We start from the raw sequence: 23,808 nt of genomic DNA on the forward strand, positions 1-23,808 counted from the left end.
AGAGGCAGAGAAGAGGCTAATAATTAAGGATAGGGACAGATCAGGATTTAAGTTAGGTCATGAAAAAATAGGACATGACAATATAAGACAAGAGACGATAGAGCATGTGAGAATGAGACAAAGAGGACCAGAAAATATAGAAGAAAAGGAAAAAGAAGACAAGGATGGAACGGAAGAAAACTTACAGAGAATGAGAGTCTTAGAGGACCAAAAATGGCCTGCAATACGACCCCCTATACAGGGACAAAGTCGGATACTTACCACTGTAGAAACGATGAGAAATCCTGTGAGGGCTGCTCCGAGGATGGCTTCAGTGGTGGGCCAGGAAACTGGGACTTCCTTCATGGCGCCGACGATGACGAGAAGCTCCGGAAAAACGGGTGAACCTGGAAAAGAAAAGAAAAAACAAATTATTCAAGAGGAGGAAATAGTTAGAATAAGTAGTCAAATAAAAACACTAGAAGAAGAAAGGAAAAGACTACGGGAAGGTAGAACGTTACAAGTAGGAAAACCGAGGATAATAAGCAATGTGCAAATTGCGCCACCAAGAAACGTAGAACAGGATAAGGTTGTACAAGAAGGACAACAAAAGGAAGAATGGATAAGGGTCACAAATAGGGGAGAGGGAGCTAGAAGAAGAGAGACGAATAGAACGAATACAGGAAGAAGAGAGAGATCCAGAAGTGGAACTAGACTAAGGAAACCACCTAGAGCGGCTGTGGTAGCCATAAGAGCAAGAAATGAAGGTGTAAGTTATGCGGAGGTACTTAAAAAGGCTAGGCAAGAGGTTTCCTTAGGGGATTTAGGAATAGAGACAACCAGGATTAAGAAAGAAATAAATGGGAGCCTTTTGATTGAAATACCAGGACAAGAGGGTAATGAAAAAGCGAAAAAACTTGCGGATAAACTAAGGGAGAAAACTAGGAGAGAAGGAAGTGGCGATAACCAGACCTATGGCACTGGCAGAAATCAGGGTGGTGGGTCTGGATGAATCGGCCACGCAGGAAAAAGTTAAGGATATGGTAGCATACTATGGAGACTGTAGCGTCGATGAGATAAGGACGGGAGAAATAAAATGGATGTATAATGGATTAGGTATGATTTGGGTACGATGCCCGTTAACAGCAGCCAATAACGTTGCAAAGGAAGAGACGATAAAAATAGGATGGACGGTAACAAGGGTAGAATTGTTAGCTAGGAGGCCGCTACAATGTTATAAGTGTTGGGAATTCGGACACGTTCGGTTCTCATGTAAAGCGGATGTTGAAAGGAAAGGATCTTGCTATAATTGCGGGATTCAAGGACAAACAGTTAGGACTTGCAGTAGCGAGAAATCAAAATGTATTATCTGTGAGAGAAGAGGATTTTCCACTGATCACAGGATTGGTTCGCGATTCTGCAGAGCGAGCAAGGAACAGGAAAGGACAATACAATTACCCAGAAGGATAGTAGAGGAAAAAATAGAAGAGAAAAGAGAGGTTGCTGAAGTAAATAGAGAGGAAAGAACCGAGGTCAAAGAGGGAGAAAGGATGGAATACACTGATGAGTTATAACATAGTTCAGATCAATATGAATCACTGTTGGGGTGCACACGACATGCTACAATAGTTTATTAAGGAAAAGGAAACGGATATAGCGATGGTTATGGAACCAATACACATTCCGGAAAGGAATTGGGTGAGTAGTAAAAATAAAGGCTCGGCAATACACTGGACATCGAAGGTGAAAGACAGGGTAAAAGAAATATTTAAAGAGGAAGAGTTTACAGCTATAGAAGTTAAAGATATGGTGTGAATCTTATGTTATATATCACCGAAGGTTAACTTGAGGGAATTTTCGAAGGTATTAAGGAAGTTGGAAACCAATATAAGATTGGTGGATAAAAGGAAACAGTTTTATGCGGATATTTCAATGCTCATTCATTGGCATGGGGATCTAGGTATACATCTTGCAAAGGAGACAGGTTAATGAAGTGGATGGAAACAAATAATTTAATTCTGATAAATGAGGGAAATGTACCAACATGCGTTAGACCGCAAGGCCTTTTTTTTTTGTTGCGCAGGGGAAATCCTCATGGATACCTCCTCTCCCCGGGGAGGGAGAGGAGGTTATGCCGGACTCCTACCGGCTAAAATCCCTGCGGGTGTCCTCCACCGCGGTTTTACGAAAGGGGCCGCGGGTACGCCAAAGCATTCTTCCGCGACCCCCTCACCGCCTTACCTTCTGTAGTTACCGGGGGGAAACCTCCATTCCCGGTACCATCCATGGGGAAAATGCAGGCGGGAGTATTCCCCGCTCCACACCTGCTCCCCTCTTGCTGCAGCCCCTAGTGGCGGGGCTTCTTCCACTGCTGGCTCGCCATGGCCCCTGGTGGCGGAGCCTCTTCTTGTGCCGTGAGGGACGGGCAGGAGGTGGGGACACTGCAGGGGGGGCCATACCAAAGCTGAGGCTCCCCGGTCCCCGGAATCCCCCTTATATCTCCGCTCTTCCTATAGGATACTTCTTTTCTTCCTCCTCAGGGTAGGTTCCGCGGTGGGGCCAGAGGCCCTGGCAGCCTCTTCCCCCGCAACACCCTCCTGAGGCCCTGTGCCCGTGGTGGAGGAGGAGGCATCCTTCTCCTCTCTCTCCTCTCCCTTCCGGCCTCCTCCTTCGCCATCATGACGGTCTCGCAGTAGCAAGCTACCGCCCTCCAGGACTTCTCCGTCTCCGTCATGGCCCTGATGACCGCCACCAAGGAGAGGTCCTCACCTATAACCTGGACCAGGGCACGGCGCTGCACCCCCCCAGGCCGCACACGCCTCGAGGGTGTGCTGCGCCGTGTCCCGGTCCTCCCCACAGTGATGGCACCTCGGGGACATCTCCTTCCCAATGCGGCACAGGTACTGACCGAAACACCCGTGTCCGGTCAGCACCTGCGCCACCCTGAAAGTCATCTGCCCCCAGCCTCTCCCCACCCATTGCGCGAAGACCGGCAAAATCGCCCTCACAACTCTCTGTTCCTCGTAGGCCGGCCCAGACAGTAGTCTCCGCCAGTCCACGAGGACAGAGTCCACCACCTGGCGTCTGATGGCATTCTTCGCCGTCGGACCCATCGGTAATCCCCTCTCCCGGAATTCCCGGACCCGCCAGTACGTCATTGACTGGCCCTGAGCCAGAAGCTCCAGGGGAGGAGCCCCAGCTAACAACGCCGCCGCCGCATACGACACTGTGCGGTATGCACGGGCGGCCCTCAGTACGATGGGCCTATGTGCCCCCCGCGGAAACCCCTAATCCTCCTGGATCTCGAGGCCGCACCCGCCCAGATCGGAGCCCCATAAAGGGCCATCGAACCGACCGTGCCCACGTACAATTTGCGGACACGGCCGTCCGGCCCCCCAAGGTTGGGCAGCAGCCTCGAAAGTGAGGCCGCCACCCTCCCCATTTTGGGCGCCAGCTGAGCAAAGTGCCCTCCCCGAACTCCCATCTACCGTCAAGGCGGAGACCCAGATACTTCATCCGTGTCCCCACCTCGATCCTGTGTCCATCTACCGTCAGGGGTAGTGTGGGGGGAGCCTCTCGGGAGCCATCATGAAAGAAGATAGCTTCTGTCTTCCGAGGGGCCACCCCCAGACCCAGGCCTTTGATACCTCCGACCACCACGGCCACCGCGATATTCCCTCTCACGATCGCGTCCTCCCAGTTTCTCCCCACAGCCACCACAAGAGTATCATCTGCGTAACAGATGACGTGGCAGCCGAGGGGAAGGACTCTCCCCAAGACCTCGTCGTACGCGAGGTTCCATAACAGGGGCCCCAAGACGGACCCTTGTGGAACCCCGCGAAGGATCTCCCGCCTTCTCAACTCCCCCCCCCGCGTCACAAAAGACTATCCCTCTACCCACGAAGTAGGCCCGGACCATCCTGACCAGATATCTGGGGACCCCGTGTGCCCGAAGACCCGCGTCCACCTTATCCCACGGGAGGGTATTAAAGGCGTTGATTATGTCCAAGGACACAGCCAACATCACCCCCCACCCCGGATCATCCGTTCCGAGCAGTCCCCGCAGATCATCGACTGCGTCGATGGTAGACCGGCTCGCCCGGAACCCAAATTGTCGCGCGTTGAGTCCCCCGCTCCCGCTCAGGTGCTCATTGAGCCGCCCCACCACGATTCTCTCCATCAGCTTACCGACCTCATCCAGCAAACAGAGAGGCCGGTAGGCCGATGGCTCCGCAGGGTCCCTTCCTCCCTTAGGGAGGAGAACCAGTCTCGCCTCCTTCCAGGGGGAAGGAAAGACCCCCTCCCTGAGGCATCTCGTAAAGAGATATCTCAGGGGCCCCCCTACTTCGCCCATGGCTAGGGCCCAAACCCTCCCCGGGATGCCGTCCGGACCCGGAGCCTTATTCGTCTTCATTTTCCGGACAGCATCCCTCATCTCATCAGCGGATACCTCCAACTCCTCCTCCCACTCGGGCACCCCTCTCAAGAGAGGGAAGGGCACCGCATCCCCGGCTCCCCCAGGGAAGAGGGCCCCAACCACCTCCCCGAGGAAACCAGGGTCCAGGGACTCCGTGGTCGGAGGCGCCCGCGGCCTCAGTTTATTGAGGACCAGCATATACGGGCGGCCCCACGGGTCCTCGTTAAGGGAGGAAATAAGGTCCTCCCAGGCCGCCGCCTTGGACCTCCCAATGGCCGCGCCGAGGGAGCACCGAGCCTCACGGTACTCCCCCCGCGCCCACTCGATGCTCGCCTCGTCCCTGTTCCTCCGCCTCAGATGCCGTTGGAGTCGGCGTCTGGCCTGGACCGAGGCCTCGCGGAGTTTCGCGATTTCCTCGGTCCACTAGTACGCCGACCTTCTCCCGCATCCCCTTCTCACCCTTGGCATCGAGGCATCGCAGGCTCCCCAAAGAGCCTTGCGAAATCTCAACGCCAATTCCTCCACGTCCAGTCCTTCCCAGGATTGGATCTCCTCCCCCCATACCCATAGCGAGGCGTACACCGAGGCCATCAGGAGGTCCGGGTTAAGCCTCGCGAGGGACCACCTGCGCTCCTCCTCTACCATCGTCCCAGTGAGCGGCCGGTGGGCGGCCAATGCGAGCTCGATATACCTGTGATCAGACAGGGTTTCGAGCTCGGCGGCTACCCTCCAGCCGACCACCATGCGCAAGGCCGAAGGGGAGGCCCATGTCAGATCGACGATGGACTCCCCCTGCGGCCTCATGTGGCCACAGTTCCTTCGTTGAGCAGGGTCAGTCCCAGTGACCCCGCCCAATCCAACAGTGTCTCCCCGCGCCGGTCCCCGTACCGGCAACTCCAAACCGCCGATTTGGCGTTAGTCACCCATCACAAGGACCGGCCCGGGGAGGCTACTCCTCACTACCTCTACTTCGCCAAGCGCTGCCTCGAATTCGGCCAGGCTCAGCGACGGGGGGGTATACACTCCCACAACGCAGGTAGTCCCCCACCTCACCGCCACGAAACAGACGCCGCTAGTCCCCATCCTGCAGGGGGGTGACTCGTTGTCGCCCCCCCGCACGATGGCCACGCGCGGCGCGGCCCCCCCGGGCCCCCGCCCGCAAACCAGGCTGGGTGCCCAGGGGGGACCGCGTATGGCTCCGCCACTACTCCCAACCCACAACCACGCTCCGCCAACGTGTGCATGAATAAATCCTGCGCGCGGCGGGCGTGGTTGAGGTTGGCTTGTAAAATGATATGGGACTTACTTCTATCCATCCCGCGCCTTCTGCTCCTCCACCGTGTTCCTCCTCACGGGTCTCTCCCTCGGAGTCCTCTGCTTCTTGGGTGGGTCCTGCGGCGGCTGTTGCTGCTGCACCTCCACCTCCATTTCCATCCTTGTCGGGTCCTCTCCGGGTATATCCGGTTTCGCCGCCAGCATCCTCCGTCGAGCGATGGGCGTGGGAGGGACGCGGCCTGTCACCAGGTTGCATCCCGCCCCGCCCATTTTGTGGTCCGCCTTCCTCCCGGCCTCGGAGCACAGCAGGCAGCGGGGGGCCGCCCGGCACTCCGGTGCTATGTGGCCAGCCACTCCACACCTATAGCAGGTACGCGACCTGTCTTCCTTTCCACTACACTTAGCGACAACATGCCCCTCCCTCCAGCATTTGAAGCAATAGGAGGGGCGTGCCGCCGTCAGGTCCACCCTCACCGTTGACCATGATACGGCCGGCCTTGGCCAAGTCGTCAGCCGCCGCTATAGGGCAACGGACCCAGACCAACCCCATCCCATTAGTGGACCTGGTGATGGAGGCCCTTACCTCACTCGGCTGAGCCACACCCCTCGCCACAACGGCCGCCTCGACCTCCTCTACAGTTACGGCCTCGTCCAGATCTCGGACCCGGACCACAGCAGTCGGCCTCGAGATCCTCACCTGGGGGTCCTCAGCGAAGACCGATCGCATCTCCGCGGCAAGGGCGTCCGCCTTGGACTCCCTTTCTTCTTTGGTGCCACCCGGGATTTCGAGAACATACGCCCCCGTCATCCCACGACGGGTGCGCATGTCCTCGATTCCCAGGCTCTTCAACTTTTCCGCGCCGATGCCCCGTCTGGCCCTACGCATAACGTCCGCGTAGGTCTCCTCAGGAGCTGTGACAGTGATCGCAGCGGTGGAGGGCGCCCTCCGACCCCTTACTGGGGGGGGAGGGTTGCCCCCTTCGCCGCCGTTCCCACTCTGTTCCGGCTTCCCGCCTGCAGGCGCCGGTGGCTGTCGGGGGAGGAGCGGAGCTCTCCCCAGCCCATTTCTCCCCCCTCCCCACCACCTTGGCCCATGTTGTTTCATCGGTCCTCCTCTCCGGGTACCTCTCCTTCTCACCCTCCTCTTGCGGTTGCATCTGTTTGTTCCCCGCTATCCCATCTGCTGGTGCAAGGGGAGTTGCCGCTTCCTTCTTCTTTTTCTTCTTCTTTTTCTTCTTCTCCGGCGCCTTCCCAGCGTCCGAGGTCCCCGGCATGGGGGCCTCGGGCGCCGGGAGAGCGTCAAATCCTATGGCGGCGGAAGGATCAGCGACGGGGGTCAGCGGGGGGACCAAAGATCCCCATGACCCCCGGACGCTGAGCCTCCCCACCACCTCTCCGACGATCCGGTTTATGATCCCCTCCATTTGTTGGAGGAGAGAATAAGTCGAAGCCACTCGCCGCCCCTCCCAAAGGAGGGGGAGGAGCGGGCTGATCTCCGCACTTGACGGGGGACGCCCGCGCCCCCCCATCACCGCAGGCGGAGACGGTGACACCTGCAGGGGGGAGAGGGGGCGCGCAGGCGGCGGGGGATGTTACACTCTCCCCCGTCACCCGCCCAGCCCCCCCATCCATTTCTCCAATGCACCTCTCCTTCACGTCCTGGAGCTCTTCCTCCAGTCTCCTCACCTTCCTCCTCAGCTCCTCGTTCTCCCTCTGTGTTTTCTCGGCTTCCCTTCTGGAGAGGGACGCCTGCTCCAGCTCCTTCTCCATTCGCTCCTTGTCTAACTGCAGGCCTCTTACCTTCCTCCTCAGTACTGCCGTGACCTCCTCCGTTACTCCACAACTTCCCTCTTGAGTCCTATGCGCAAGGAGGTTTACCCCCGCGTGCACTTTAAGGGCCGCCATCCTTAGGGCCCTAATATACGTGTCCTTAAGGTTCCTGGATGTTGTGGCCACCTTTTCAATGGTGCGAACCACCTGCATCACCTCCGATGTGATGTCCGGAGTTGGCTGGTTTTCCAACTCCTCCACCACCTCATCGATGCTTGGTAGGTTCGCAGCCGGGGGGATTGCGAGGTTGGGATCCGCCATCCTTCTCTCCTCCCATTCCTTCCACTCCTGCTTCTTACTCTCCTCCCTAGCCCTCTGTTTGTCCCGGATCTCATCTATGATGTTGGTAGTCCTGGGCCTGCCCGGGTTCCTCTTCCTCTGCCTCCCTTCGGTTGCCGTCACGGATCCCTCATCCTCCGTAATGGAGGCCGAGGGAGCCGAGTCGGACGAGGCGCCCCTAACCCTCTTGACGGCTTTGGAGGGGGCAAAGACGGTCGAGGACGCCTCGCTCGACTCCCCCTCCTCGCGGATCAAGGTGGGTTCCTCTACAAAAATGACGGAATCCGCTGTCGCACCCAGGGCCTCCAGCGGTGTGGACGCCCGTCTACCCCTAATTTGGTCCTCAAGTGGCCCCTCCATCCTGTCTAAGCGGACCGTCGGCTGCAGGCTCCCGACTTCCGGGAGGCTGCCCGCCCTCGGGACGCCCGAGTACTCATCCGCCATCTCCTGCCTTTGGGGCCTGGCTATATTCGTGGGGGACCGAAGAATCAGGCTACTCCTACGGAAGATAGCCTCCTCCTCGTTACCCCGCACCACCTCCACCACCTCGTTTACCACCGCCTGTGGTATGTCCTTGGTGGCCCCGGTCTTCTTAATACCTGGGACATCCAGGTACGTGGTTGCCTTCGGGTCGAAGACACGTCCTCCAACTCCCTTCACCGGTGGTGAAGTCACTCCGTCGTCCTCCATTTTGATGTGTGTGTAAATTTCTTCCATAGTAGTATCTGCAAAAGAACCGGTTCGGCCATCATGGCAGTCCCACCGCGGTGGAGCTCCTTCCCCGGTGATTAAATGCCCTAGTTACGGGAAGGGAAACAGAGAAGCTGCTTTCGGCTGGCCAGGCCTATCCCTTCCAATGACTCTACAGAAAAAGGGTTCCCGGAGAAGGCCGGGTCCACACTGATGCTAAAGGTTTAACCTCACCCCAGGGAAGGGGGGCGTGCCGATCTGAACGGTCGCTCCCCCCGACTCCAGGCTAGAGGGTGCCAGGGTATATCCCCCACCGGCAGGGTATGGGATAAGGGAGCCATTCCTCACCCCCACACTGTGTCATGAGGGGTGGGCTTCAACTCCCGGCTAGGCTCCAGACGAGGAACGCGGAGCGGTCTTCCCACTAGTATGCATGATCGTTCACGGGAACTTTGCCACTGTTGTGGACTTCTATATTACTAGGTCAGAGGCCCAGGTACTGACTTCACGCATTCCTCCCGGTCAGGGGGCTACTACTCCCCCCTTGGTTAGTCTCCGGGAAATATCCACACATACCTGTTCCACGCTCAAACATCCATCACCCACACATACGTGCAATGGTGCACTCTTAGACCCACTCCCAAAGGAGTGGGAACACTCCCACCACGACAAGGTGGCGCACCGAGAGAGAGACCGCAAGGTCTATCGATCGTCGACCTGACCTAGGCAACGCCGATAACGGCAAGGAAAATTAAGGAATGGAAGGTGGAAGAGGGGAAACTCTCTCTGTCGGACCACAATTACATAACTTTTAGGATAGACTTAGGAAAAATAAATGAGGCTAAGATAAACAAACACAAAGACAAAAATAAAAGCACGAATAATAGTACCAATACGAGCCCTAGGTGGAAAATGAACATTGGACCAAGAAGTCTACGATGAAGTCCTGGAATGGAAATGTAGCATGCACAATAATAACGAAAGTATAGACGAGGGAGGGGAGGATAAGGATGTAGAGTGAATTCGCCAGACAATGATCGAGGCAGCAGATGCATCTATGCACAGAGTTAGGAAGACGGCTACTAATAAAAGGCAAGTATATTGGTGGAATGACAACATTGCGGAAATAAAGAATAAATGCATAATAGATAGAAGAAAGTGGACGAGAGCCAAAACCAGGAAAAAAGAGAAGGAATTAAGACAAAGAAGAGGGGAAGTGGATACAGATAATTTAAAAAGGTTAGAGATAAAATACAGAGATAGTAGGAAGAAGGTAGTTAAGGCTATCTATAAAGCTAAGGAGGAAGCGTGGAAGGCTCTGATCAAAGAGATCGATAAAGATCAGTGGGGAACCCCTTATAAGCTAATTATGAATAAACTTAGATCTGCTGGTCCAGGACTAACTGAGACACTTGAAAAGGACAAACTAGAAAAGCTAATCTTTAAGCTCTTCCCTAGAGAAACCGAGGAAATGGTGGACGAAGAAACGCGTGTTGGGACATGGAAGGACGAATGGAACATCAGTACGTCGGAACTATGCAATGTCATAAGGAAAAAGAAGAGAAATACCGCGCCAGGCCCAGACGGAATTACGCTAAGGATGTGGAGAAAGGTACCGGGAAAGATGATCGAAAAGTTAACGGAAATTATGAATAAATTTTTGAGAGAAGGAAATTTCCCTAAGAAATGGAAGCAAGCTAAATTGGTACTAATCCCGAAAGCGAAAAGTGAGGAGCAAGATATACCGAAAGCGAGACCTATATGCCTGATCGACGATGTTGGGAAATTCCTTGAAAGGATAATAGTACAGAGGATCGATTGTTGGATGGAATACATGGTAGAAAGGGGATTGGCCTTTGCTGCCATCGGCAAAAACCAATACGGATTTAGAAAAAAATCCACGATTGATGCGTTAAGCAGAGTGAAGAAGATTGTGGAAGAGGCCAGGAAAGACGGGGACATCACAATTGTGATAAGTTTAGATATTGAGAATGCCTTCAACAGCATACCGTGAATGGAAATAAGAAACATGTTAAAAAGAAAGAGGGTTCCTAGGTATCTGGTTAAAATATTAAACAGCTATTTTAAAGATAGGTATGTAGAATACTCAATTATGGACGGATCCAGGATTAGGACGGAGGTGCAAAGAGGAGTTCCCCAAGGTTCGGTTTTAGGCCCATTAATTTGGATAATGGTATATGACAGAGTCCTAAAGGTGAAAAAGGAGAAAGGCTGTGAAGTAATAGGATACGCGGATGATACTATTATAACATCAGTAGCAACAACGCACGAAGAGACGAGACTCCGGGCATGCATGCAGGCTGACAGGACGATTCACGAGATAAGGAAAATGGGACTAAAGGTTGTGATAGAAAAAACGGAGGCTATAGCATTTCAAGGGAAAAAAGGAAAGAGACCACCAAAGGATGACTATATAACAATGGATAGGGAAAAGATAAAAATAGGAAAGATGATGAAATACCTGGGAATAATTTTAGATGGAAAATTGGACTTCAGGGAACATCTTAGATATACGCATGAAAAGGCGGAAAAAGTAAAACGGGCGCTATGTAAATTAATGCCTAACCTAAGAGGGCCTCACGAGAGTAAGAGGAGATTATACGCTTATGTGATTCAATCCGTTGTTATGTATGGAGCACCGATTTGGTATGAAGGATTCGCGAAAAACCTGAGTGTGCAGAGACCACTGCAAAAAGTGCAAAGGCAACTTGCAATTAGAATCGTGGCTGGATATAGAACAGTGTCTTACGAAGTAGCTACGCTTCTAGCAAGAACACCACCTTGGATATTAGTAGCGAGAAAATACAAAAGGATTTACGATAAAATACAAAATACAAAGGTGAACAAGACCTGGAGCAAGGAAAAGGAAGACGAATTCAAACAGGAAGAGGAGATAGACATACAAGAAAAGTGGAAAACAAGAATTGGGAAAGAGAACCTACCGGGTCCTAAGGTAAGAGCTGCTATATCTAAGTATTTTCAGGAGTGGATGAGGAGAAGCCACGGAGGTCTAAATTACTATCTGACACAGCTTCTCACAGGACATGGGTGTTTTAACTCATACTTACAACGTATTAAAAAATTAGAGTCTGCTATGTGCACGTACTGTGGTAGATACATTGACAACGCGGAGCATAATTTAATGGAATGCGAGGAGTGGAACGTAGAGAGAGACAATATGAAAACGGTTTTAAATAATGCAGTTAATATGGAAAACATAATTAGAGCAATATGTTCTAGCAAGGATACTTGGCAAGCGGTAAATTCTTTTGCACAGCACGTTATGGGCAGGAAAGAAGAGGACGAAAAACTAGAGAAACAAAGGAGGAGAGAGAGAGAAAGACAAGGTCGAAGAGGAGGATCCGAAGGTGCGCGAGATCGGGACAGGTGCAGGGTCTATGACACCGATTCCGGCCCTGGCCTTAATGAGACAAATGAGGAATGGGAAATGAATCCAGGAAATCATAATTAACTAACTAACATTCATACAGATATATATATACATATATACACAAACATACACGCATACACACATAACATGAATGTAACGAACACAAACACACACACATACACAAACACAAACACAAACACAAACACAATAAACACAACATAACATTATAACAGTAATACTGCATACACACGAAACACGCACACAAAGGAGTTAAGAAGATACGAGTTAGGACAAGAAGAGGACTATTCCATCGAGTTAGGAACAACAATAAGGAAACAAACAGCAGGTTAGGATAAGAAGAAAGATAGGACGGAGGCGGTAAGGTTGGGTACCTTTGAGTACAACAGACGTTCGCGCCGATGAAGAAATGCGATGCAGTACCGTTGACGTGAACAAGTTTAGAGGCAGAAATACCGCCGAACAAGGAGTTTTAGTCGGTAGTCGGCCAATTTGGCTGGAGTCCGACAGTACCCTGGGAATCCCGCACCCAGGGTCTGCGTAAATGCATTTCTCTTCCTTCCGTACGGTAAAAAAAAAAGGTTAGATTAGGTGGGGAGGTTGGAAAACTATCTTCGTAAGGGTATAGTTTTAATTTTGGTGTACCAAAAAATCGGGTTTAAATGGTTTTAAATGGCCTAAAACGCGTTTTGGAATATAACTGTGGTGAACTATTTTCGTGAAGCGTCACAGGAAATGTGGATTTTGTAATTGGAAGTCCTAAACACTTATTATTAACATTTATAGGTGATCTAACCTCTTTCTTCCTAGTGACATTTGCCACGTGGCAGGTAACCTGACATTATACTTGAGTGAGGTGAAATAACATCTGCCAACAATTGTAGGGGAAGGATATTGTGGGTTGATTTATTCTGTGTGATTGCTGAGATCTAAAACACATGAATAACTCAAAGAAACAAGTTGAGATTTACTTAGTGACATTTGCCACGTGGCACGTATGTACATATCGATAACTCGGTATTGTTATCATATGCGATATAAAAGACTAAGTTGTGTGTTATTCATATCTGTACGTGGAAAAACCCGTTAAAAGGAAAACGCAGTGAGTGGTCTAAGTGTATAAAATCCGAAAGGTTAAAGGAATAAAGATACTATCGCCGTGCTTTGTGTCTAGTGACTTGTGCCACGTGGCATATGTCACAGAATGCAGTTGGTGCAGTTTAACGCTAATATTCTTGATAATTCTCGACGGGGAGTCTAGTGAAATGCATAAGACCCGTCATGGCCCGTCAATAAGGTGAATGAATAATAAATAATATTTTGCGACTCTGCACTTGATCTGGGGAAATTCACTAGTGGACATCTATAGTATGTGTAATCAGTGCCGCATGACATGTACGGGGCACTGCATATAGTGATGTTTTGATACTGTTGTTATAAGTGATATAATAGACTAAACGTGACTTGTGCCACTTGGCATGTGCTTTATGTGACATGTGTCACGGAGTGAAGTTTAAATGTGCAGCCTGACGTCAATATTCTTGATAATATTTGACGAAGATACTTCTGAAAAGTAGACGAGACCCGTTATGTCACCATATGTGATAGAATATAAGGTGAACGAATAATAAAAATAACATTTTGCGAATCTGTGCCTGGACTAGTGAATTTCACTAGAGAACATATATAGTATGTGTAACTAATACTGCGTGACATGCGTGGAGCAATGCATGTAGTGATGTTTTGGAGTTCTTTCTTTATAATTGATATAATAGACTAAATTGTGAGTTAATTAGATCTTAATGCGAAACACTCATAAAAGAATCGTAGTGAGTGGACTAAGTGCCTAAAAACTGAAAGTTTAACGGAACAAAGATGTTATAGTGCTTTGCGCCTAGTGACTTGCGCCACATGGCATATGCCTTATATGGCATATGTCACAGAATGCAGTTTGACGTGCAGTTTGGCGCTAGTATTTCTGATAAATCTCGACGAGGAATCTATTGAAAAGCGGATAAGACCCGTTATGGCCTGTTAATAAGGTGAACGAACAACGAATGGTGTTTCGTGATACCTATGGTATGTGTGGTCGATACCACGCGGCAGGTGACTAGTAACTTGTACCAGGTGACATGCCTAGTACGGCATGTGCCACAGAGTGTAGTTTAAAGTGCAGTTTAACGTCAATATTCTTGACAACATTCGGTAAGGTTTTTCTGAAAAGCGGATAAAACCCGTTGTGGACTGTTAATAAGGTGAATGAATAATAATTAAGATTTTGTGACTCTGCACTTGGTCTGGGGAATCTCACTAGAGGACATCTATAGTATGTGTAACCAGTGCCGCGTGGCGCGTATGGGGCACTACATATAATGATATTTTAGTAGAGTGATATTTTGGTACTGTTGTCACATGTGATATAATAGATTAACTGTGAGTTAATTATATCTTAACCACAAAAAGATACGTATTGTGTGGATAAGCGGTCAAAAAATTTGGGAAGATTAACGGATGTCACGTCTCAGTGACCAACTTTTCCCCTAGATGCCTCAGTTCCAGAGAAAAGTGCGCTCTCTTTGTTTTCAAGGCAACCTGCTTACACCGGCTATACCTTGGGGATGCCGAGAGCGAGGATCTGACTTATCGATTACGGAAAAATGTAAGGGAGCCGCGAAACTCTATAATTGGATGACTATTGAAATATATATTTGTATATGCAAAAGGTATCTATTAAAATGGGATTTCGATATTTTCTATCAAATCCATTAGCTGATCGATATCGATATTATCCGCGATATATTGATCTATGAATTCCAAGAGTATATCGAGAATTCTCGAGTTTGCTCCTCATCTGTTAGGGCGAAAAAATCTTTATCGTTGCAAGAAGGCTTCATTGGAGAGTCTGTAAGTAACTCTCTATTTCACACTGATTCTCCGGAAGTTGGGATTTTAATTGAGTTATCAGATCTATTGAACTTAATGAAGGGTTTTCAATCGTATCTTTATTTTTTATAATTTCCAAATAGTAATTATAGAAAGAGTCAAATTCTACGTTTGAGGTAACTATTCGAAGAAATTTCTGTGAAGTAAAATTTTCCGGTAAGTAAAAGAGGAATTTAGCCCTAGCCTTTAAAGCGGAGACAAAACTTTCTGGAAGGAAGACCCTTGTTTCTGATTTGACAAGGATACGCTTTGAGTTTAATTCTAATCTCTTGATCCGACGGAATCGAGAAGCGTCACGATATTCACGGGTTATTTTTCCTGCTCTATGTCTTTTTCTTTTGAATTCTGACGATGGGGTTACCATTTAAAGAGATAATATTAATGTTAATATATATTTTTTCTGGTAGGTAGAATATAGTATTGGTTGAGGAAAGTGGTATTTTATTTGCTCTTATTATTATTTTTAACTGAATCAGCGTCAACGCACATTAGCACATAGTACGTTTATTCTTGTAATTTTGTTTTAGCTAAAACGTCAATGAAGGAGTAATTCATAAGGATATGTGGATGTCTCCGGCATGACCGTGGATGCCCGGGGACGATGGAACTTGAGGGCAGAATAAAGTTACGATAGCGGAAATTGCGTATAAGGGTAGGGAACTTAGGATGCTTCCGGCATGACAGTGGATGCCCGGCAGCGACGGAAGAATGGGTGAATGGATAATAAATTCTGTGCACAGCACCGCGAAGATGCTATACCTATGTGTGGAAAGACGTTTTATTCTAGTAGCGACGTTAGAAATTTATGCAAATCCAAATATCGTTGGTATTTCAATGAAGCGTCGATTAAGCGAATTGGTTTAGGATGTCGGATGCCTCCGGCATGACAGTGGATGCCCGGAGACGATGGAAATCTGGTTTTGGGTAAAAAGTGGTAATGAATTTTTAAGAATAAAAATTGGAGTGTGAGGAGTTCTCCGGCATGGCAGAGGATGCCTGGAGATGAAGGAATCTTCAGAGAAGGGATGCTGCGACGCTCAATTGATGAGGGCGATTTTGGAGTTCTAATTAATTTTTGCTTTGACGCTTATCAGAATAGAATAACAAGTTAAAACAAGTTGCGCTGGAATAAGAGGGAGGAATACTGCCAGCGACGTGCTTGACAGTATGCTTGTTATTTAATCCTCGATGTTTTGTTTCAGGAAATGTCGTGAATGCAAGGAAGGTGAATATTATCGCACGAAGACAAGCATAAAATGGGACAAAAATCTGGTACTTACCACTCAGATGTCGATTTCGGTTGGTCTCGATCGCCTTCGTCTAAGCAAGGTCTGGGAATCTCAAAGGATTGACACAGTGAATTTGCACAAGTATAACTTCTTTATTTGAATTTTACTGAACGATATAGCAGATTGATACAAAGTATTAAATTTTAGTTGTAATGAGTTAAAGAATAATAAAGAATAACGGCAAAGTGATCACGACTAACAGCGAGTCTGCTATACTGACTAATTATTAATGATAGAATGAACCGCTCGCGCCTAGAATCCGGGGTTTATATACTAGCGATTTCGTTGTTCCTTGCATGATCTCTAGCTGTAGGAATCCTCGAGTAAGGTGATCTCTACATCGGATCACGTCGTTCTCGGAATCACTACTGAATTACTTATCAATTGTTTTGACATAGATATCCTTTTCATAGAAGCGCGGCGGTGATCAAAGAGTAGTACGCGACTATTATCGGAAGTGTCGGTTGACATCTTCAAGAAGTCAATGTCCGATATGTTTATGACTTCCTCTTAGACCACCTCACATGTCAAAACTATGCGCTCTTAATTTAATATCTATCATTAGCGGTGTTAGGATTACGGAATCATTTTACATGTATAACTTCCTTTATATTTTAGAAAAGGTTCAGAAATTTACGGCTCAAGTTAGAATAGATTAATTTTAAGTTGTAGCATATAGAGAAAGTTATTTCCACTGGTTATGATCCCATAATGAATTTTTAAATAAAGCATTTCAAAGTGTTTAAATATTTTTGTATTTATTCATATTTAAGATCAATTCAACAGTTCCTTTGAAATACCTTACTTGTTATTGCTTAAATTATATGTTTTCGGTCGCGTTTGTTAAAATCTAAATTCGAATTTTAGCGCGTATATAAAGTCCTCATTATACATTAATTGAGGGAGTATTTATTTAAGTAGCGGGCTAAATAACCGTGTAGAATAAAACGGTAAGCAAATATTATAATTGATATTTTAAGCGTTAGAATTCGTATGCGCATATATTAGAATTAAAATTAATAGTAATATAATTGATAATAGTGAGTAAAATTGAATTACGAATAATAGAATTGAATATTCATTCTTATTCCATGGATATAGCAAAGAAATAAGATGGGTAAGCGAATTGTAACTAAATCTAGTAATTTTAAGATGGCGGGACGTCACACGGAATAAAAAATATCTCCGTTTTCTTCTGTGTCTAGTGACTTGTGCCACGTGGCATGTGCCCTGTGTGGCGTGTGTCACGGAGTGAAGTTTAACGTGCAGCTTAACGTCAATATTCTTCATAATATTTGACGAAGATACTTTTTGAAAAACGGATGAGACCCGTTACGGCCTGTTTACATGGTGAACGAATGATGGCTCTTTGTGACCCTGTGTCCGGTCTAGTGATTTTCACTAGATGTCATTTGCGGCAGGTCGAGTGGCATATGCCTTATAGGTCATGCGTCGCTGGGTGAAGCCTGATGTACAACCTGACGTCAATACTCTTGATAAACTTGGCGAGGAGACTCTCGAAATATGAACGAGACCCGTCATGGCCTGTTAGGAGAAAAATTACGAATAATATCTATTGACTCTGAGGCTGGTCTAGTGACGTTACTAAACGACATCAATAGTACGGGTAACCAATGCATAATAGTATGCATGGTAATTTACATATATGATAAGTGAATATACAGTTAGTGTAGCATAAAGTGCAGTTTGGTGTAAATGATATTGCGGTAATTAGCACCTGTATGCTTATTTACGCGTGAAATTGTTAAAGAGGCTTATATCATACGATGTGGTTAAGAGGATGCCGGAGTCGCCTGTAATATCGACGAAAACACCGTAATTTTCGGAAGTATGCCATTTTTTATTGCCTGTATAGAATTAAAAATCCTTCTCCAGAATTGAAGTATACACGCAAACGGACACGGGAAAAGTCTATATAGTACGAGATTTTATATTGAGAAAGAAAATAAGTATAAAATAACATTTTTATTTATCGACATGTTAAAGCAACATGGCGTCAGAGCTGTCAACTTGTACAAATATTAGCTTCTTATAAAAGTTTTATAGCTTTTATGCATAAAACAGTAGTTTCCCCAATTGTGTACTGCACCGTAGAACATTGTAGAATTATAAAAACTGCATTTAGTTGCCTAATTAATAAATGGCATTATTCCGAAAATTTCAGTCCGTATGTACCTGAAATATCGGTAAAGTAGAGTGGAAAAAGCAGTGCATCTTCTTTATAAATAACGTGAGAGAGAGAGATACGGGATGAGAATTAGATGAGGGCGCTGTAATCGTGTAAGAGTTCGCCGTTCAGTACAGGATCTCCTTAAGACTTGAAATATTAAATCCGTGATGAAGCCTCTACAAGTTACTTCATTGATTCGCATATGACTAAATGTATTTAAATTATAGTGACTTTCTTGCGCATTGTGCAGTGAACACGATTATGGCTGATGCGCAACCTGCAAGACAGTAAGAACGGATTATACGAATTTAGTATATATAAGCTAAGATAAGCAAAATAAAATATAAACATAATTACTTGAGAAATACAAACAGGGAATTGAGTAAATGAACTAGGAATATAGAAATTCTAATTATTTGCTGGATGGCTTTTTGCATGTTGTACACTTGGTATAATATGTTGGTTTGATTGTTTTGTTTGCGCTGCGTATGGACGTTGTTGGGATGCGCCGTGACACCACTCTGGCGGACGTCAGGTGAGAGATTACCCTCTCACTTAAGCCTACCCGGTGTACAATAGTTTTCTTTCCTCCCTGTAGGCGGTAGCATCTTTGTAAAGCAACTCGCCTTGGCACCATAAGCTTGGGAGGCATGCTGATCTCCTGTCAAACAATAGCTATTAATGCGGATAGTCTCATAAATTTCTAGTGAGGTAGGAGCAATTGCTTATGTATATATATATATATATATATATATATATATATATACATATGCTAATTACTTACTTGTAACAATACGCTGGAATGCCCCGTATACGATAACTGCAAAATTAGAGCCGTGCGTCTTCGTTGGAATGTGACTTTTTATAAAGCAAGTTCTTTCCCTCGAATTGTACTAACAGGATAGTTTGAATCTTAACTTGTAACGTCATATATTATCCATATAATAACCGGAAATAGGGGGAAACATTATTACCAACCGTCGTGGCTACAACTCGAGAGGGAACAAATATTACAACGGAAAATCGGTACTGACATAGACGTTACCTAACAGACTATTGGAAATCGCATACCGGAAGTGCAAACTTTAAGCGCTGCGCGGTAGGTTTGCACGCTTCTCCGAGGATGCGCGTTACGAGGATCGTTATCATTATTTACCATATTACTGGAATACACATACCGGAAGTGCAATATTTGAACGCTGCGCAGTAGATTCATGGGCTTTTCTGGGATGCGCGTTGGGGTGAGACGACACCGCCATTTAAGGTACTATCTAGGCAGTAAGGAATTCGCATGACCGGAAGTGTAAACTTCGATTGCTGCGCAGTAGGTTCCTGTGCTACTTTGGAGATGCGCGTTGGGTGGAATTGTACCAGATTGGATGGTGCTTCTTGGCTGGATGTCTATCCTTAGTCTGGTAACTCGGACTGTACAAGTTTGGTTCTGTCAAAAATTTCGGATTGACAGTGCATATCCCCTAAAGTAAATAAGGGGAAAGTGTATCCCCGGTGTTTTTGGGAAGACTCAGTTGCTTGGAGCATTGCATATTTTGTTTACATTTAACTGAGTAAGGAATGTTTTTCTGCCCGTGACATTGAGCTGCGAAGATTAAACTGTGTAACTAGTGTTTAGCGACCTAAGTGATGTGCGACTAAGTCCACTTGGGAATTTCTGTGTGGTATTTAGGGAATTTATGGAGTGATGCGGTGTATTTGCTGGTGAGTATCCCATCCATTTTAACTAGTGTTGTTATGTATGATGTTCGCCGCATTAAACCGCGATGTGACCTTATTAATGGTGCACACCTGGAAGGTTAGTAGCGGGCACGGTGCAATAGTGACTGGTGTATACTGAAAGTACACGCCCTTCCACTAATATATATGACACACTGCTCGGAAGACATTATTATAAAATTAGCAAAAGATTAATTGGACAAACAATAATATAAGCTGTACTAGTGATATCTCCTTGGAAGTGTTCCAGACGTAAATACGGCATATAGGGATTGGTGTATCTGCTGTAAACAAAGTTTTTGTTAATTTTAGGTCTGTCACTATTTGAATAATTCATATAAACTTAGATACTAGGATAGATACCTGCTTAGTTAGTCATAATTAAATTAATACCGTTTGTCAGCGTGGGCTCTTATTGACTATATAATGCATAGATGAGCGGCCCTGGTGAAAATTACTAGACTTACGAATAAGCCTAGAATGCATGAGACAATGCCTGTACGGGTAAACTGGGACACAGAGTTGCATTTGAGTCGTTTGCGTGCAGACGTGTAGGAGTAAATTAGGTTAGCCAGATACGAGAATTAAACCTGGAATAATGGAACGAGTACTAGATATCCACGACCTTATGGGTAATCTAGCTAAAAGGAAAGTCAATGCGGAGGAATTAATAGATCGTGCTTTGCGTAATTTATATACTGTGGACTGTTTTCTTAGTTTGGAACAGAATATTAAGCTAAGGAATAATATCCGTTCGACAATAGCATACATCAAGCTATTATATGATTATGAACAGCAAATGGACTTAGATCGATATGGACTTAGATGGACTTAGCACGATCTTATCTGCTGCACAAAATTAAATTGTTTGAGGTACGCGAGCGGGATCTCAAACTAGAGGTCAGCATACTTAGAGGTCTAACTCCACCCCCCTTGGAAGGATCATCTTATAGTGTAATTAATATGCCGTGTTATAAAAACAACACGCAAGAAGGCGACGAAATGAGCGATGCTGAGCTCAATATAATTATGGATACGAGGATGATAGGCGAAATTGACCTATCTAAGACGGCGCTGGAAGATTTAAGTCTGCGCCTAGAAGATAAGAGGCACATGCTTACGGCCATCGAGAAGCAAATGGACGATGTATCCAATGAAATAAAAGCATCACTTGGGTGTAAGGAATCGTCCGAGGTGAATACAGGGATTTATAACAGCCACATCCCCTGTAGGGTAGGTCGAGCGAACCCCGGATTTGGAAACATCCAATCGTTATAGAGTGGGGGGTATTCGATTCTCACCCCCAAAAAATAAACCTAGCATGGACATGGATAAAGAAAAGGAAACTAACTTACCGTCACAGAGGTTTCGAACCCTCAGTGGCAGGCGTACCGGCCCTACGGTCCCTGGGGCTGGTATGTCTTCATCCAGCGTAGGGCCTGCTCGCTGTCCACCGACGGGGAAGGAGCTTAAAGTGGCTACCGTCGAAGATACAAAGTTAGAAGAGGATTTACCTGTGACTGCGCTCACTGAAGATCTATCGGGAGATGGCTCGGAGAAAGAGGAAGTAGCTATGGGAGAAGAGCCGTCCCAACTAACTCGGAGCAAAAGGAAGGCGCAGGTTTCGCCCGGCGCACATTCCCTGAGCGAAGAGGAAAGAGAGGAGGCCCCGCTAGAACAGAGAGAAAAGAGGGTAGTCAGGGTTACTCTCAGGAAGATGAAGGACAGAGTAAAAAAGGCCTGTCTAAAAACCGAGGCGTCGGTGGATCTCACAAGGGATTCGTCTCTGGACGATGGATGAAATGGGAAGCGTTTCTGGAATAGAGAAGGAGAAAGGATATAGGACGAGAGGGAAAAGGGAGGAAACAATGGAGGTAGACTATCCAGTAGGAATAATGGAAAGTGAGGGACATTCTACAGAACAGAAAGAGAGCGAGGAGGAGGACCACGAGTTGATTGCGAAATCCACCGGAAGGAAGAGGAGTACCCGTAGGAGTACACTTAGAATCTCTAGTGGTGAAGAAGGTGAGGCAGCCTCGACGGCGTCGATGAGCACATCCTCCCAGGCACAACCCACGAAGAGACATAAGAAAGGAAGGGACAGAGAGAACAGAATGAAAGAGGGAAACACAGGAAATAGGGAGAAAGATGAGTACGTTACGGATTTAACAAGGGATGAAGATGACGAAGACGAATAGGTAAATTCGGAAGGAAGAGATGGAGGAGTAAAAGGACAAACATTTAAATTGCACAATAAGGTCGCACAAGAGAACAGGAAGCACAAGGTGGAATACAACGGATGGACGATACGAGAGCTAAAAGACTTTGCTAGGAATATGATGGATGACATAGAGACGGCAAGGTCGAAATGTGGCAAGATTCAAGGGATGATAAGTGGTGTTATCAAAGACAGAGTGCTGGGACTGAGAGATGTGATAGAGTGCTTGATCGATAAAATAGAGGTACAAGGTGATACACAATATTACAAGACTAGAAATATGGAGGTGACGGTGGAGAACAAACGGTTAAAGAAGGAGATAGAAAAACTGGAACAAATCAAGAGTCAGAAAGATAAAGAAATAGAAGGTATAAGAATGATGTATGAGGAGATGGAGGACAAGTATGTACAAGCGGAAAAGAAGATGGAAAAGGACAGGAGACTTTGGAACAGTGGAGAGAAAGGGAGTAGAGAAGGGATAGAGGGAGTTTTGCAAGAAACTTATGCTCAGCTGGAAGAAGAGTACTCGGTACTCAGACTTTCGCTAATGGGCGTAAGAAAGGTACTTACCGTTAAAAGTCCGATGGTGAAAGAGAAGATGACGCTTACTGGAACTCCTGCGATGATCCCGAAAAGACAAGCTCCTACGTTGACGGACCATGAGGCGAGGGCATCTGGGTCGACTTCCGCGTCGACCTCGGCGAGGATGCAAAGGTCCCAGGAGGAACCTGAAAAGAAAGAAGAAAGAAATATTAATGAGGAAAAATAGGAGAAATTAGCAAAACAAAAAAATGTTAGCGGAAGAAAGGAAGTTGCTCAGGGAAGGAAAGGAAATTACATCAGGGAAGGAAAGGAAATTACATCAGCTGAAGAGAGGAAGAGCAGTGGGGAATCGAGAGGAAAGCCGAGGATAATAGGAAATGTGCAAATTGTACCACCAAGAGGAACGGAACAAGATACGGCTGAACAGGAGATACAACAAGATGGAGATTGGAGATAAGTCACAAATAGAGGGGATAGAGCTAGGAGGAGAGAAACAGAGAGAACAAATACAGGAAAAAGAGAGAGATCACGAAGCGGAACGAGACAAAGGAGGCCCCCAAGGTCGGCCGTAGTAGCAATAAGTGCTAGGAACGTAAATGTTAGTTATGCGGATGTATTGAAAAAAGCTAGGCAAGAGATTTGTCTCGGGGACCTAGGTATAGGGGAAACTAGAATAAAAAGAGGAATAACTGGCAGTTTACTCATAGAGATACCGGGACAAGAGGGTAACGAAAAGGCAAAGGTGCTAGTGGACAAGCTACGGGAGAAGCTAGGAGAAAAAGAAGTAGCTATAACCAGATCTGTGGCTACATCGGAATTAAGGATTACGGGACTTGACGAGTCGGTCACGAAAGAGGAAGTTAGGGACATTGTTGCATATTATGGTGATTGCAACGCGGAGGAGGTGAAAACTGGAGAAATCAAGCAAATATATAACGGTTTAGGTATGATTTGGATCCGATGTCCTTTGGTAGCAGCTAATAATGTAATGAA

The 23,808-nt window shown here is 46.8% G+C and overlaps 1 long non-coding RNA gene across 8 annotated transcripts in view; it reads left to right on the forward strand.

Moving 5' to 3' along the window:
• LOC145961821 (uncharacterized) overlaps positions 1–16,321 on the forward strand; it is a 210,134-nt gene extending 193,813 nt beyond the window's left edge. Inside the window, exons 1-3 of one of the 8 annotated variants that reach the window (XR_014435711.1) lie at positions 14,427–14,559; positions 15,371–15,555; positions 16,046–16,321. This is a non-coding gene — a long non-coding RNA (uncharacterized LOC145961821). The other 7 variants (XR_014435710.1, XR_014435712.1, XR_014435713.1 and 4 more) reach the window with 7 other exon arrangements.
• Positions 16,322–23,808: the final 7,487 nt, after the last annotated feature.

Source organism: Camponotus vicinus, unplaced genomic scaffold (assembly GCF_025532165.1).
Source record: "Camponotus vicinus isolate PSW18456_S1 unplaced genomic scaffold, iyCamVici1.0 SCAF_11, whole genome shotgun sequence".
NCBI lineage: Eukaryota > Metazoa > Arthropoda > Insecta > Hymenoptera > Formicidae > Camponotus > Camponotus vicinus.